The sequence below is a fragment of the Cucumis melo genome, chromosome 1 (assembly GCF_025177605.1).
Source record: "Cucumis melo cultivar AY chromosome 1, USDA_Cmelo_AY_1.0, whole genome shotgun sequence".
NCBI lineage: Eukaryota > Viridiplantae > Streptophyta > Magnoliopsida > Cucurbitales > Cucurbitaceae > Cucumis > Cucumis melo.
Genome location: NC_066857.1, coordinates 29,778,885 through 29,794,150, shown reverse-complemented (window position 1 = coordinate 29,794,150; position 15,266 = coordinate 29,778,885).

The following is a 15,266-nucleotide window of genomic DNA, read 5'->3' as shown; positions in this document are numbered from 1 at the left end:
ACCTTCATCTTCTAGATTTGAGAAAATTTAGACGAGGAAAAGAGGGAAGGGGAAAGGTCCTACTGTTGCTGCTGAGGGAAAAGGAAAGGCTAAGGTAGACATCAAGGGTAAATGTTTCCACTGCAATGCTGATGGGCATTGGAAAAGAAATTGCCCTAAGTACCTTGCTAAAAAGAAAGAAAAGGAAGGTAAATATGATTTACTGGTCTTGGAAACATGTTTAGTGAAAAATGACCAAAATGCCTGGATACTTGATTCAGGGGCCACTAACCATGTTTGTTCTTCTTTACAAGAAACTAGTACCTTCAAGCAGTTTGAGGAGAGTGAGATGACACTCAAGGTTGGAACGGGAGATGTCATTTCAGCTCGTGCAGTGAGAGATGCTAAGTTGTTTTTCGAAAATAACACTAATACAAATATGGGTTTTAACGATGCAAGTTTTGCGTCATAAAGACTTTCAACGATAAAATTTTCGCGTCGTTGAAGCCACTATCAAGAAAGGCTATTTAACGACAATTTGAAAAACGTGTCATTAAATATGCTTAGATGACACCAAAATTGTGTCATTAATACCTTTACTTTGACGCAATAAATATGTCACCGTTATCTATAACTCGACACCAATATATTGTCATCAATACCCTTATATTGACGCAAATCATGTGTCACCGTTATTTATACCTTGACACTAATATATTATCATCAATACTCTTAAATTGACATTTTAAATGTGTCACCGTTATCTATTACTCGACACGAATTTATTGTCATCAATAATCTTATATTGACGCTTTAAATATGTCATCGTTATCTATACCTTGACACAAATATATTGTCATTAATACTCTTATATTGACACTTTAAATGTGTCACCGTAATCTGTCACTCGACACAAATATATTGTCATTAATACTATTACATTGACAATTTAAATGTGTCACCGTTATCTATCACTCTACACCAATATATTGTCATTAATACTCTTATAACGACGTTTTAAGTGTGTCACCTTTCAATATAACTCGACACTAATATATTGTTGTTGTAAATATTTCGTTACACAAAAATGTTGTCAAGAAATGTGCTTTAACGACACTGTTTCTGTTTAATAAAAGCTTATATGTCGACACATGTTTAGTGTCGTTATTTTTCATTTTCACAACACATATCTTTCTATCATATATTTCTTCTTTAAAAAAAATTAAATACTAAATTTCAGCATTACCCACATATGTTTGGAAAGATATTTATATTGATAATAAAGAAAATATAACATACATTATCGGTAAAGATTTTACAATAATCCAAAAGATAAATTTACTATAATATTACATGTATGTATGACCTAATCTAATCAAACTGACGCATAAATGAGAACTTGATCGATTCCATGGTCCGTGAATTCTTCAACTACCTGCAAATTTGAAAAAAATGAACCTTAGCTAACATTCATTACGGAAAATGCATAAGCATAAGCATAAACATTAAGTACATGCCAAACAAAAATCACCTTCTTAATAAGCAGACCAATAAACTTTTCAAAATAAGCGTCCAAAGTTCATACAACCAAGGTTTTTAATAAAAGACCCATAAGGAATGCAAAAGATTAAAAAAAAACACCGACTACATAAGCGTAAGCATAAGCATAGTATATAAATGTTGCAAATGTAAGTTTTGATTCAATCTTTACAGTCCAAGCAATGTTCTAGTTTGCATCAAATTGAAACTTAGCATAAACTTACCCTTAGCCCCCCTCCTCCAAAGTAAATACAAAACAACATGATTTCTATAACATATGTCTAAACGGATTGAACAAAATAGTTTTTCAATGACTACCATAACTGCAGAATAGTTAACAAAACAAAGTATCAAGTTCCTAAATACGTGTCAACATGATTCCTAAAACATACGTCTAAGCGGATCGTACAAAATAGATTTTCAATGGCTACCACTGCAGGATAGTCAAAGCAATATTCCTAAATACATATTAACATGATTCCTAAAATAAAATAGTTAAGTTACGTTACAAAACATAAAGCACGCTTACCTCTTTCTTTTACTAAATCTCCACCCCCATATCTTGATTACCCTCCATAGAGGCTTTTTCTTTCTTGCAAGTTCGGAAGCCCTAATAATGAATAGCAAACTACGTAAGTTATACAATTATTATTTCATATGCAATATATTAACTCATTATTTAATTCCTAACAGAGTTCATGATAAATTAAGTTAACATCATTTTCAAAGTTATTCCAAGAACAAAAGTTGCAACCAATGTTATGAGAAAACAACAAACAATGTAACAAATAACAAACACTTTAAAATTTTGCATACTGCAAAAATCCAAATAATATATAAAATCCAGTTGCAAAATAAGTAAGTTTCAAAACTTTCTTACCATGAAGATTGGGAAGTGTTGCTATCAAAGATCTCTTGTAGTTCCTCTTCTATCAAATTCAACCCAAAAAATCGAGTAGACAATATATTGATCTAAATAATCATTGTTTTTTCCTGGGAACCATAAAACAAGAAAACATCATCATTGACATTCAACACATAAGCAAATCTTTAATGGTTTAAATTGAGAAGTCCTAGTTTTGTATCTTATCCTCTTATAGTTTTAAATTTAGTCTATCACTATTCTTAAATATCAAAATTAGATGATATTGAAACTTACATAGCATGATACTTCATAGATTGGCAGAAGTTTGAAAAAACAAAAAAAGTCATCTAAGTGAAGAAAAATGAAATTTTTTTACTAATTGAAAAATGTAATATACTATTTGCGAGCTAAGAACGATAAAATCCATAAATGAACATTATTCCTTTCCATCTCAAATTTTTATATCCATATGGCAAAAACCAAATGAATTTTTCATACATTTTGCAATTATAGAAATTGAAAAATAAATAATAATAATAATAATAATAATAATAATAATCATAATAAATCAATAATAATAATAATAATAGCAAACCAATGTGAAATATGACAAATATAGGTTGGAAAATAATATAGGTTGGCAAATGATTTGACAAATAATACAGCAAACAATATAGTTGACAAATAATACAGGTTGAGAAATAATATAATATACAAGTTGAGAAATACTATATAGGAAATAATATAAAATAATATATTGAAAATAATATAAAATAATATATTAGAAATAATATAAAATAATATATTGGAAATAATATAAAATAATATATCTAATATAATATAAAATAATATATCTAATATAATATAAAATAATATATCTAATATAATATAAAATAATATATCTAATATAATATACAAGTTGATAAATAATAAATATTAAAGGTAACAAACTATTCTGTCTTTTACAAGTCTAATCAATTAATAAACACTAAACCAAAAAATTAAAAATAGCCAAATTAAATCAATCGGCTTAAACCTACTAAATTTGAAGCAACCATAAATTCAATTGCCCTAAATCTAACAAAATTAAAAGTTCAAATGACCTAAATCTAACAAATTCGAAGCATTGAAATTAATTGACTAAACAACAATAAATTCAATTGACCTAAATTTGAACTAACAATAAAAGCAAACAATAAAACCACAATAAACCCAATTGGCCTAACCTTAACAAAATTAAAGTCACCTTAAAATTAATTAACGAAATTACAACAAAAAAAATTGAAAAACTACATCTTATAATTTTTCAACCCTCAAAAGGGAAGGGAAAGAGAGGAAATCAAAAAAAAAATTACCTTTGACAGAATAGTTTCTGACCCTTCCAATTGATCTCAAAGGTACCCTAAAAAAAATAGTCCTTTGTTTTTATAGCGGAGAAGGTGGAGTGAGAGAGAAAATTGGGTTAGTTAAGAGAAAATAGGGGGAGAGTGGAGAAGGTGGGAGTAGAGAGAAAATTAGGTGAGTTGAGGGAAAATAGAGCAGAAGAGTGGAGAAGGTGGGAGTGGGAGAGAAAATTGGGTGAGTTGAGGGAAAATAGGGAAGAGACTGATATTCATTTTTAAAAAAAAAAAGTTAAATTCAAATTCAAATCTAACTTTTAAAATAAAATAAAAATAAAATAAAATAAAGTAAATAAATAAAATAAAATAATAAATAAATGATAAAATGGTGTATCTACAACTTCTTAGAACACTACCCCTCCATTGGATCAAAAAATATTTCTTGTAGACAAAGATAATCAATTGAATTTTGCACTTTAATTTTCTAAACAAAATGTATCTTGCATACTAATTAAACAATCAAGAGCAAATTAAAAGATTGTTTCATAGAGATCACATGGAATTGAATTCGTTTTTGAACAAAAATTAAAGAATCAACATGCTAAATAAAATAAAAATGGAAGAAACTCTCAAATAAATTGAATAACCATGATCCTCTTACCTCTTAGAAGATTACCCCTATATTGGAATAAAAGATTGATGGAATATTTTTTTGAGAAAAAAATGAATGGAAGAGTTCTGAAAAAAATGATATTTAAAGAGAATTTGGGTGAAAATTGGAGTTGGATTTATGAATGGATCAAACATAACTGAAAATTTTGATTAAGATTTACAGCTCATAATAGAAAAGAAATGAAAATAACTGCTTCATGGGTTTCGAACTCATAACTTCAGGGCCAGGTGCGCTCAATTTGACAGAAAGAGAGGATTTTCGGAAATTTGTTATATATTTACAAGATTGCCACTGAAAATATGTGAGAAAAAATGATCCAGGCTATGAGATTCGAACACAGGACATCAAAGGCGCCCGCGTAAGGAGAAGACGACATGTGGCATGCATAGATTGGCTGAAGAGTGAAGAAGGTGCGCACGTGAAGTCTTTCGAAAATGGGGAATAAAGGAACGCTCGGCTGGGATTCGAACTCACGACCTTGAGGTGTTTGCATGTGTGGAAGTATTGAATCTTTTTTGTTATTTACCAATTGGTCTCTGATCTTCGATTTATCCGATTTTGTTTTAAGTGTTTTTCATTGCATTGAGTTCGTAATAGAGTCTAGATTGCATTGAGTTCGTAATATGCATGATATAGGTGGAGACAGCCTAGACTTTCGCGTTTTTGGTAGAGAGAGAAAATGTTGAGAGAAAATATGCTATTGTCATATAATTTTAATTGCCTGAGAGAGGGAATTAACAAATTTTAAAATTTGAGGTTTTTTTATTTCGAAAATTTTTCAATGACACAAAAAATTTGTTGATAATTAACGACGCTTTAAATGTGTCAAGAAAAATTACATTGTGTCAATAGAATTGTGTCAATAAATAATTTTCAACAACACAATTGTACCTCATCCCATCTTTTTTATTTTCAACGACACAATTCCTTGATTAGTAGTATCATTAAAACTCATTTTTCTAGTAGCCGAGGGAGAAGAGAAATCGGAGTGACCAAGATTCTTCAACGGTAGTCTCTTAGATTGGTGGGTTCGACGACAGTCCCTTAGACAATGTTTGCTTGTTCGACGGTGTGAGATTAGTGGGTTTGACGACAATCTCTTAGATTTGCAGATGAGTTACATTGTTTCCCGTTTTTTGGTAGGGAAAGAGAGAAAAGGTTGAACAAATTGTAAAACTCTTTTTGAATGTCGCGCGAAGAGGGAATTGAAAATTTTTGAATTTTTGGTTTTTTTATTTCAAAATTTATTTAATGACACAAAGAATTTGTCGTTAATTAACGACACTTTAAATGTGTCAAGAAAAATTAAATTGTGACAATAGAATTGTGTCAAGGAATAATGTGTCACTTTTATTTTTAACGACACATTTTACTCCTACCCTATCCTTTTTTTATTTTTAACGACACAATGTTTTGATTTGTAGTGTCGTTAAAACCCAAATTTGTACTAGTGTAAATTCATGTTTTTTGAAAACTTGTACATAGTTCCTAAAATCAAAAGAAACTTAGTTTCCGTTTCTTGTCTTATTGAACATATGTACTCAATTAATTTTTCTATGAATGAAGCGTTCATTTCTAAGAATGGTGTACATATTTGTTCAGCTAAGCTTGAAAACAACTTGTATGTATTAAGACATAAGGAAGCAAAAGCAGTTTTAAATCACGAGATGTTTAGAACTGATAATACTCAAAATAAAAGGCAAAGAATTTCTCTAAATAACAATACCTATCTTTGGCATTTAAGATTAGGTCACATAAATCTCAATCGGATCGGGAGATTGGTAAAGAATAGACTTCTAAACGAGTTAGAAGATAATTCATTACCTCCATGTGAATCTTGTCTTGAAGGAAAAATGACAAAGAGACCTTTTACTGGAAAAGGTTATAGAGCCAAAGAACCTTTAGAACTTATACATTCAGACCTCTATGGTTCGATGAATGTAAAAGCTAAAAGGGGGTTTTGAATACTTCATCTATTTTATAGATGATTATTCAAGGTATGGTTATTTTTACTTAATGGAGCATAAGTCTGAAGCTCTTGAAAAGTTCAAGGAGTATAAGGCTGAAGTTGAAAATCTATTAAGTAAGAAGATTAAAATACTTCGATCTGATCGAGGTGGAGAGTATATGGATTTGAGATTCCAGGACTATATGATAGAACATGGAATCCAATCCCAACTCTTAGCACCTGGTACACCTCAACAAAATGGTGTATCAGAAAGGAGAAATAGAACCTTGTTAGACATGGTTCATTCAATGATGAGTTATGCTCAATTGCCTAGCTCGTTTTGGGGTATGCAGTAGAGGCTACAGTTCGTATCTTAGACAATGTTCCCTTGAAGAGTGTTTCTGAAACATCTTTCGAGTTATGGAGATGACGTAAACCTAGTTTAAGTCACTTCAGAATTTGGGGTTGTCCAGCACGAAGCAAAGTTATGCCAAGAAGTTGGAAGAAGTTGGAACCTCGTTCAAAGTTATGCCAATTTGTTGGTTACCCTATAGAGACGAGAGGTGGTCTATTCTTCGATCCACAAGAAAATAAAGTGTTTGTATCGACAAATGCTACTTTCTTGGAAGAAGACCACATGAGAGATCATAAACCACGAAGCAAATTAGTATTAAATGAAGCTACTGATGAATCAACAAGGGTTTTTGATGAAGTTGGTCCCTCATCAAGAGTTGATGAAACCACCACATTAGGTCAATCTCATCCCTTCTCAAACGTTGAGAATGCCTCCCTGTAGTGGAAGGGTTGTACCACAACCTAACCGTTATTTGGGTTTAACTGAAACTCAGGTTGTCATACCAGATGATGGTGTTGAGCATCCATTGTTCTATAAACAGGCAATGAATGATGTAGATATGGACCAATGGGTCAAAGCCATGGACCTTGAAATGGAGTCTATGTACTTCAATTCAGTGTGGGAGCTTGTAGATCTACCTGAAGGGGTAAAACCTATAGAGTGTAAATTGACCTATAAGAGAAAGAGAGATTCAACTGGGAAGGTACAGACCTTCAAAGCTAGACTTGTAGCAAAAGGGTATACCCAAAGGGAAGGGGTTGACTATGAGGAAACTTTTTTCCCTGTTGCTATGTTAAAGTCTATAAGGATTCTCTTGTCCATCGCCACATTTTATGATTATGAAATATGGCAAATGGATGTTAAGACTGCTTTTCTGAATGGCAATCTTGAAGAGAGTATCTTTATGTCTCAGCGAGAGGGGTTCATAACCCAAGGTCAAGAGCAAAACGTTTGCAAGCTGAATCGATCCATTTATGGGTTGAAACAAGCATCTAGATCTTGGAACATTAGGTTTGATACTGCGATCAAATCCTACGGTTTTGACCAAAATGTTGATGAACCTTATGTATATAAGAAAATCAACAAAGGAAAAGTAGCTTTCTTAGTACTTTATGTGGACGATATCCTTCTCATTGGAAATGATGTAGGATACCTTACGGACATTAAAGCTTGACTAGCAGCCCAATTCCAAACGAAAGATTTAGGAGAGGCACAATATGTTCTTGGAATCTAAATCATAAGGGATCGTAAGAACAAAAGGCTGGCACTGTCTCAAGCAACCTATATCGACAAAATGTTGGTTCGATATTCGATGCAGAACTCTAAGAAGGGTTTATTACCTTTCAGGCATGGGGTTCATTTGTCTAAAGAACAGTGTCTTAAGACACCTCAAAAAGTTGAGGATATGAGACATATTCCCTATGCCTCAGCTATGGGCAGCTTAATGTATGTTATGCTCTACACTAGGCCAGACATTTGTTATGCACTGGGAATAGTCAGTAGGTATCAGTCCAACCTAGGGTTAGACCACTGGACGTCGGTTAAAATATTCTCAAGTATCTTAGGAGAACGAGAGACTACATGCTTGTGTATGGAGCTAAGGATTTGATCCTTACAAGATACACTGATTCTTATGTCCTTCTCAAGAGTTGGGAGAACCTTGCTATAGTGGGAGGGTTATACGATAACCTGATCGCTATTTGGGTTTAAGTGAAGCTCAATTCATCATACCTGATGATGGGATAGAGGATCCATTGACCTTTAAACAGGCAATGAATGATGTAGACTCTGACCAATGGATCAAAGTCATGGACCTCGAAATGGAATCTATGTATTCCAATTTTGTCTGGACTCTAGTAGATCAACCAAATGATGTAAGACCTATTGGTTATAAATGGATCTACAAGAGAAAACGAGACCAAGCTAGTAAAGTACAGACTTTCAAAGCTCGACTTGTGGCAAAAGGTTGTACACAAAAGGAGGGAATAGATTATGAAGAAACTTTCTCTCCTTTTGCCATGATAAAGTCCATCGCCACTTTTTATGATTATGAAATTTGGCAGATGGATTTCAAAATAGCCTTTTTGAACGGTAATCTTGAAGAGAGTATTTATATGGTCCAACCATGGGGGTTTATACAAAAGGGTCAAGAACAAAAGGTTTGTAAGCTTCAAAAATCTATTTATTGATTAAAACAAGCTTCTAGGTCCTGGAATATATGATTTGATATTGCGATCAAATCCTATGGTTTTGAACAGAATGTTGATGAACCTTGTGTTTACAAAAGGATCATCAATTCTACTGTAGCATTCTTAGTTTTGTATGTAGATGACATTCTACTCATCGGGAATGACGTAGGTCATCTAACTGATATTGAGGAATTGCTAGCTACACAATTCTAGATGAAAGATTTTGGAAATGCACAATATGTTCTTGGTATCCAAATAGTTCGGAATCGAAAGAACAAAACTCTAGCCATGTCTCAAACATTTTATATAGACAAAATATTGTCAAGATATAAGATGCAGAATTCCAAAAAGGGTCTGCTGCCGTACAGATATGAAAGTTATTTATCAAAAGAACAATGTCCAAAGACACCTCAAGAAGTTGAGGATATGAGTAACATTCCCTATGTTTCTGTTGTTGGGAGCCTGATGTATGCAATGTTATGTACTAGACCTGACATTTGTTATTTAGTAGGGATTGTTAGTAGATATCAGTCCAGTCCTGGACATGATCATTGGACAGCCGATAAGAATATTCTAAAATATCTTAGAAGAACAAAAGACTACATGCTTGTGTATGGTTCTAAGGATCTGATCCTTACTAGATACACTGACTCCGATTTTCAAACTGATAAAGATGCTAGAAAGTCTACATCATGATCAGTTTTCACTCTAAATGGAGGAGCAGTAGTATGGAGAAGCATAAAACAATCTTGTATTATCGACTCCACTATGGAAGCTGAAAAATGTAGTTGTCCGTGAAGCAGCAAAAGAAGCAATATGGCTTAAAAAGTTCTTAACAGATTTGGAAATTGTTCTAAATATGCATCTGTCAATCACCTTATACTGTGACAACAGTGGTGCAGTTGCCAATTCACAAGAACCTAGAAGTCATAAACGTGGAATGCACATTAAACGAATCTACCATCTTATCAGGGAAATCGTACATCGAGAAGACGTTACAATAACAAAAATCTCCTCCGAGAAAAACATGGCTAATCCGTTTACAAAATCTCTCACCGCTAAAGTGTTTGAGAGCCACCTACATGGTTTAGGTCTACGCGGTTTGTAAAGTAGGACAAGTGAGAGACTTATTGGGATTATGCCCTAGTTTATATATGTGTTTATTGTACTCATATATATTCTCTCATTATAAAATTCTAACTTACTTGGAGTTTTAGTCCAAGTGGGAGTTTGTTGGAATTTGTGACCTAAAACTTGTACTTTGCTATTTGATTCAATGAAATTTATTATTGAATGTTATAATCTTAAAACCAATATATTGGTTTTATTAAATTTATTAAAACCAATCTTAAAACCAAAATTACATTTTCCGTAAATAGCCTCGGGACCTTAAATTTATTGGTTTTAAGATTATAGCATTCAGTAATAAATTTTATTGAATCAAATAACAAAGTATAAGTTTTAGGACATAAATTCCAACAAACTCCCACTTGGACTAAAACTCCAAGTAAGTTAGAATTTTATAATGATAGAAAAGTATATATACATGAGTACAATAAACACATATATAAACTAGGGCATAATCCCAATAAGTCTCCCACTTGTCCTAGTTTACAAACTGCGTAGACTTAAACCATGCAGGTGGCTCTCACACACTTTAGCCGTGAGAGCTTTTGTAAATGGATCAGCTATGTTTTGCTCGGAGGAGATTTTTGTTACTATAACGTCTCCTCGATGTATGATCTCCCTGATCAAATGGTACTTTCGTTCAATATGCTTTCCTCGTTTATGGCTTCTAGGTTCTCGTGAATTTGCAACTGCACCACTATTGTCACAGTATAAGGTGATTGGCAGATGCATATTTGGAACAACTTCCAAATCTGTTAAGAATTTTTTAAGCCATACTGCTTCTTTGGCTGCTTCACAGGCAACTATAAATTCAGCTTCCATAGTGGAGTCAGCAATACAAGATTGTTTTATGCTTCTCCATACTACTGCTCCTCCATTCAGAGTGAAAACTGATCCTGATGTAGACTTTCTAGAATCTTTATCAGTTTGAAAATCGGAGTCAGTGTATCCAGTAAGGATCAGATCCTTAGAACCATACACAAGCATGTAGTTTTTTGTTCTTCTAAGATATTTTAGAATATTCTTAACGATTGTCCAATGATCACGTCCACTATGGAAGCAGACCCTTTTTGGAATTCTGCATCTTATATCTTGACAACATTTTGTCTATATAAGATGTTTGAGACATGGCTAGAGTTTTGTTCTTTCGGTTCTGAACTATTTGGATACGAAAAACATATTGTGCAATTCCCAAATCTTTCCTTTGGAATTGCGTAGCTAGCCATTCTTTAATCTCAGTTAGATGACCGACGTCATTTCCAATGAGTAGAATGTCATCTACATATAGAACTAAGAATGCTACAGTAGAATTGATGATCCTTTTGTAAACACAAGGTTCATCAATATTCTATTCAAAACCATAAGATTTGATCGCAGTATCAAATATTATATTCCAGGATCTAGATGCTTGTTTCAATCCATAAATGGATTTTTGAAGCTTACAAACCTTTTGTTCTTGACCCTTTTGTATAAACCCCTCTAGTTGGACCATATAAATAATCTCTTCAAGATTACCGTTCAAAAAGCCTGTCTTGACATCCAGCTGCCAAATTTCATAATCATAAAAAGTGGCGATGGATAAGAGTATTCTAGTCGATTTTATCATGGCAACAGGAGAGAAAGTTTCTTCATAATCTATTCCCTCCTTTTGTGTATAACCTTTTGCCACAAGTCGAGCTTTGAAAGTTTGTACTTTACCAGCTTGGTCTCGTTTTCTCGTGTAGATCCATTTACAACCAATAGGTCTTACCTTACTTGGTTGATCTACTAGAGTCCAGACAGAATTGGAATACATAAATTCCATTTCGAGGTCCATGGCTTTGATCCATTGGTCACAATCCACATCATTCATTCCCTATTTATAGGTCAATGGATCCTCTATGCCATCATCAGGTATGATGATTTGAGCTTCACTTAAACCCAAATAGCGATTAGGCTATCGTACAACCCTCCCACTACGACGAGGCTCTCCCAACTCTTGAGAAGGATGTGTTTGACCAATATACCTAGTTTTATTTACTACTTTAGTAGATGAACTAGGTCTTTCTGTAGCATTCTTGGAAATTTCTTTTAATACTAGTTTACAAGGAGTTTGATGATTTCTAATGTGGTCTTCCTCTAAGAACGTAGCATTTGTTGATACAAATACTTTATTTTCTTGAGGATCATAAAATAAACCACCTTTTGATTCTTTAACCTACAAATAAGCATAATTTTGAACGATGTTTCAATTTTTTAGGGTTTTGTACCAACACGTGTGCTAGACATCTCCAAATTCTAAAGTGACGTAAACTTCCTTTACGCCCTTTCCATAGCTCATAAGGTGTTTCAGAAACACTTTTTAGAGAGAACGTTGTTCAAAATATAGATAGTTGTCTCTAAAGCATATCTCCAAAAAGAATCTGGCAACTGAGCAAAACTCATCATAGAGCAAACCATGTCTAACAAAGTTCGGTTTCTTCTTTCTGATACACCGTTCTGCTGAGGCATATTAGGTGCAGAGAGTTTTAATTGGATTCCATGTTCTATCAAATAGTCTTGGAATTGCAAATCCATATATTCTCCACCTCGATCTGATCGAAGTATCTTTATTGTTTTACCTGATTCATTTTCAACTTCAGCCTTATATTCTTTGAACTTTTCAAAAGAATTAGACTTGTTCTGAATTAGGTAAACATGACCATACCTAGAACAATCATCAATAAAGCTGATGAAATATTCGTATCCTCCTCGAGCCTTGACATTCATTTGTACTAACTACAGAGCAGGCCGCATCCATAGTGTTTATCCAGAATAAGGCGTCCAACCTTATTCATACACTATAGACCATTTGGGCTATTAACTTGAACTTAATCCATGTTTATGTATTTATATAAAGCTCAAGTATATATGACAAACTATTAAATAGCCTCGGGACCTTAAATTTATTGGTTTTAAGATTATAGCATTCAATAATAAATTTTATTGAATCAAATAACAAAGTATGAGTTTTATGACATAAATTCCAACAGGATCGACTTACTCATCATGGTTATATCAGGTGGACAGAAATATATATATAGTGAGGGAAGTGCAACTATGAGTCTTTAGTGGAATGACTCATTAGTTAACGAATGTTGATTAAGCTTGTTCTAAAAGAGTTTAGCCAGTTAATCTTGAATCCTTGGAGCCCATGATCTATAAGTCCATTAGGTTCCCCTACTAGCTCATATGGATTCAACTAAGAACAATATGTTGGAATAATTCAAATTGTTCGAACTAGAAAAACAAGAGAGAAACCGACAAGTATATAAGATATAAGCTGGTAGATATAAACTTTAAGTTTTGTGTTTAAATATGGTTTAAATAAATATGAACATAGATTCATATTTAAAAGCTTCGAAAGTTTTAAAACGGTAAAAGTTGTAAAAGTCAACATGTTGACTTTTAACTTTGAAAAACAAAACTTTGACCGGATTTATATTCAAATATGGTTTGAATTTTAGAAAAATGAATGGGGATTCATACTCGAGAGGTTAGAATTAGTCAAGACAAGTAAAATAACAAAAAGTCAAAAAGTTGACTTTTGACTAAGAAAAGTCAAAGTTTGACTTTGACTTAAATTGGTTAAAAGACCAAATTGCCCTTTGACTAATTTCTTTAACTAAATGTTAGTGAAAAATGTGGCAGATTATTATGAATTAGAAGGCACTAATTCCATTAAATAGTTAATGGATTAATTAGGTGTTAAGTTTATATGAAATAAATTGCATGTAAGTTTTCTATTTAAACTTCTCATTTCAGAATGAGAAGGGATGATGATTCTCGTATAAAAAACTCTAAACGATTTACCTACCTCCTTCCTTCTCTCTAAACGATTTTCTTCATAGAAACGATTCCCACAACTCAGTTCTTAGTCCTGAGATTAGTAGGTCAACTTAGTGGTTGTCCTTGCTCATGATCTGAAGGCAGAGAAGAAGTTTTAGAACAAAGTAGAAGTTGAGAACTACAAAGGTAAGCTCATCGTTTACTTTTTTACTCTCATCGTTTAGGTCTTTCGTTTAGAAGTTGCATGTTATTTTCTAAATCGTTTAGATGCATATAGAGTAGAACATGATCTTTTCTTCCGCTATGCATGCCATCTCTGATGTTTTTGTTCCAGCAAGTGCGTCCGTGCATCTATGCATGCGTGCATTCGTGCATGCATCCGTCCGTCTGTACGTCTGTCCGTGCGTCCGTTCGTGCGTCCGTGCGTGTGTGTGTGTGCGTGCGTCTGTACGTGTGTATGTGTGTGCGCATGCATGCGTGCGTCCATGCGTCCCTGTGTGTGTGTCCGTGCGTTCGTGCGTCCGTGCATCCGTGCATGCCTGCGTACGTGTGCGTGTCCGTGTGCGAGCGCGTTGGAAAATAATATGTCTTTTCATAAATAATTTGTAAAATAAAAAATGCTAAAATTAAGTGATTATCCATTGTCTTTGGTATAATTTTAAGAATTCAAAGTAACAATCTAAAATTAAGGTATAAAATTTGGATTTAAAAATAGTGTTATAAATTTGAATTAAAACTAGCGGTTAAACTAAGGGTGGAAAGTAATGTTAAAAATAATAGTAGAATATCAAATATGTATTATGTATTTTTATGTATTTTTTATAAATAATTTAAAAAATAAAAAATATGAAATAGTTGAATTTGTCTTTGAAGTTATCTTTAAAGTTATTTTAGGAAATTTGAATTCAAATTGACGATTTTAGGGGATGATGTAGATTGAAATTGTTATTAAAAATTTGTAATATATATTATTTAATATATTTTTTATAAATAATATGAAATATACAAATCCGTCAATTACTTGATTTTGTATTCTAGTAATTAGAGAATGTTGAAACTAAAGTCATATCTTTAGGTATTGTTAGTCCAATCTTATGCAAAAACATAATATTTTCTGATTTAGTTAAGATTTATCATAAGTGAATGTGTTTACAGATACAACTGTATTCGTGATATGTGATATTTTGTTTGATTTTTTGATCTTAATAAATACACTATCCCCTTCGTGGAGGGATAAATTCGGACCAAAAAATTAAAAAAATTTATGTAGTTTTATCATAAATAAAAATAATTTTGGAATTAGCTATTTTTCTTGTTTCTACAGAGGATTGATATTTCAACGGTTTCAATTACGTAAAAGTAGAGACTGACGTTCATGGAATTTCTCCATTCTCTCCTTTTCACAAATGTTGGCCCAAAATTAACAAGACCCACGAGGATATG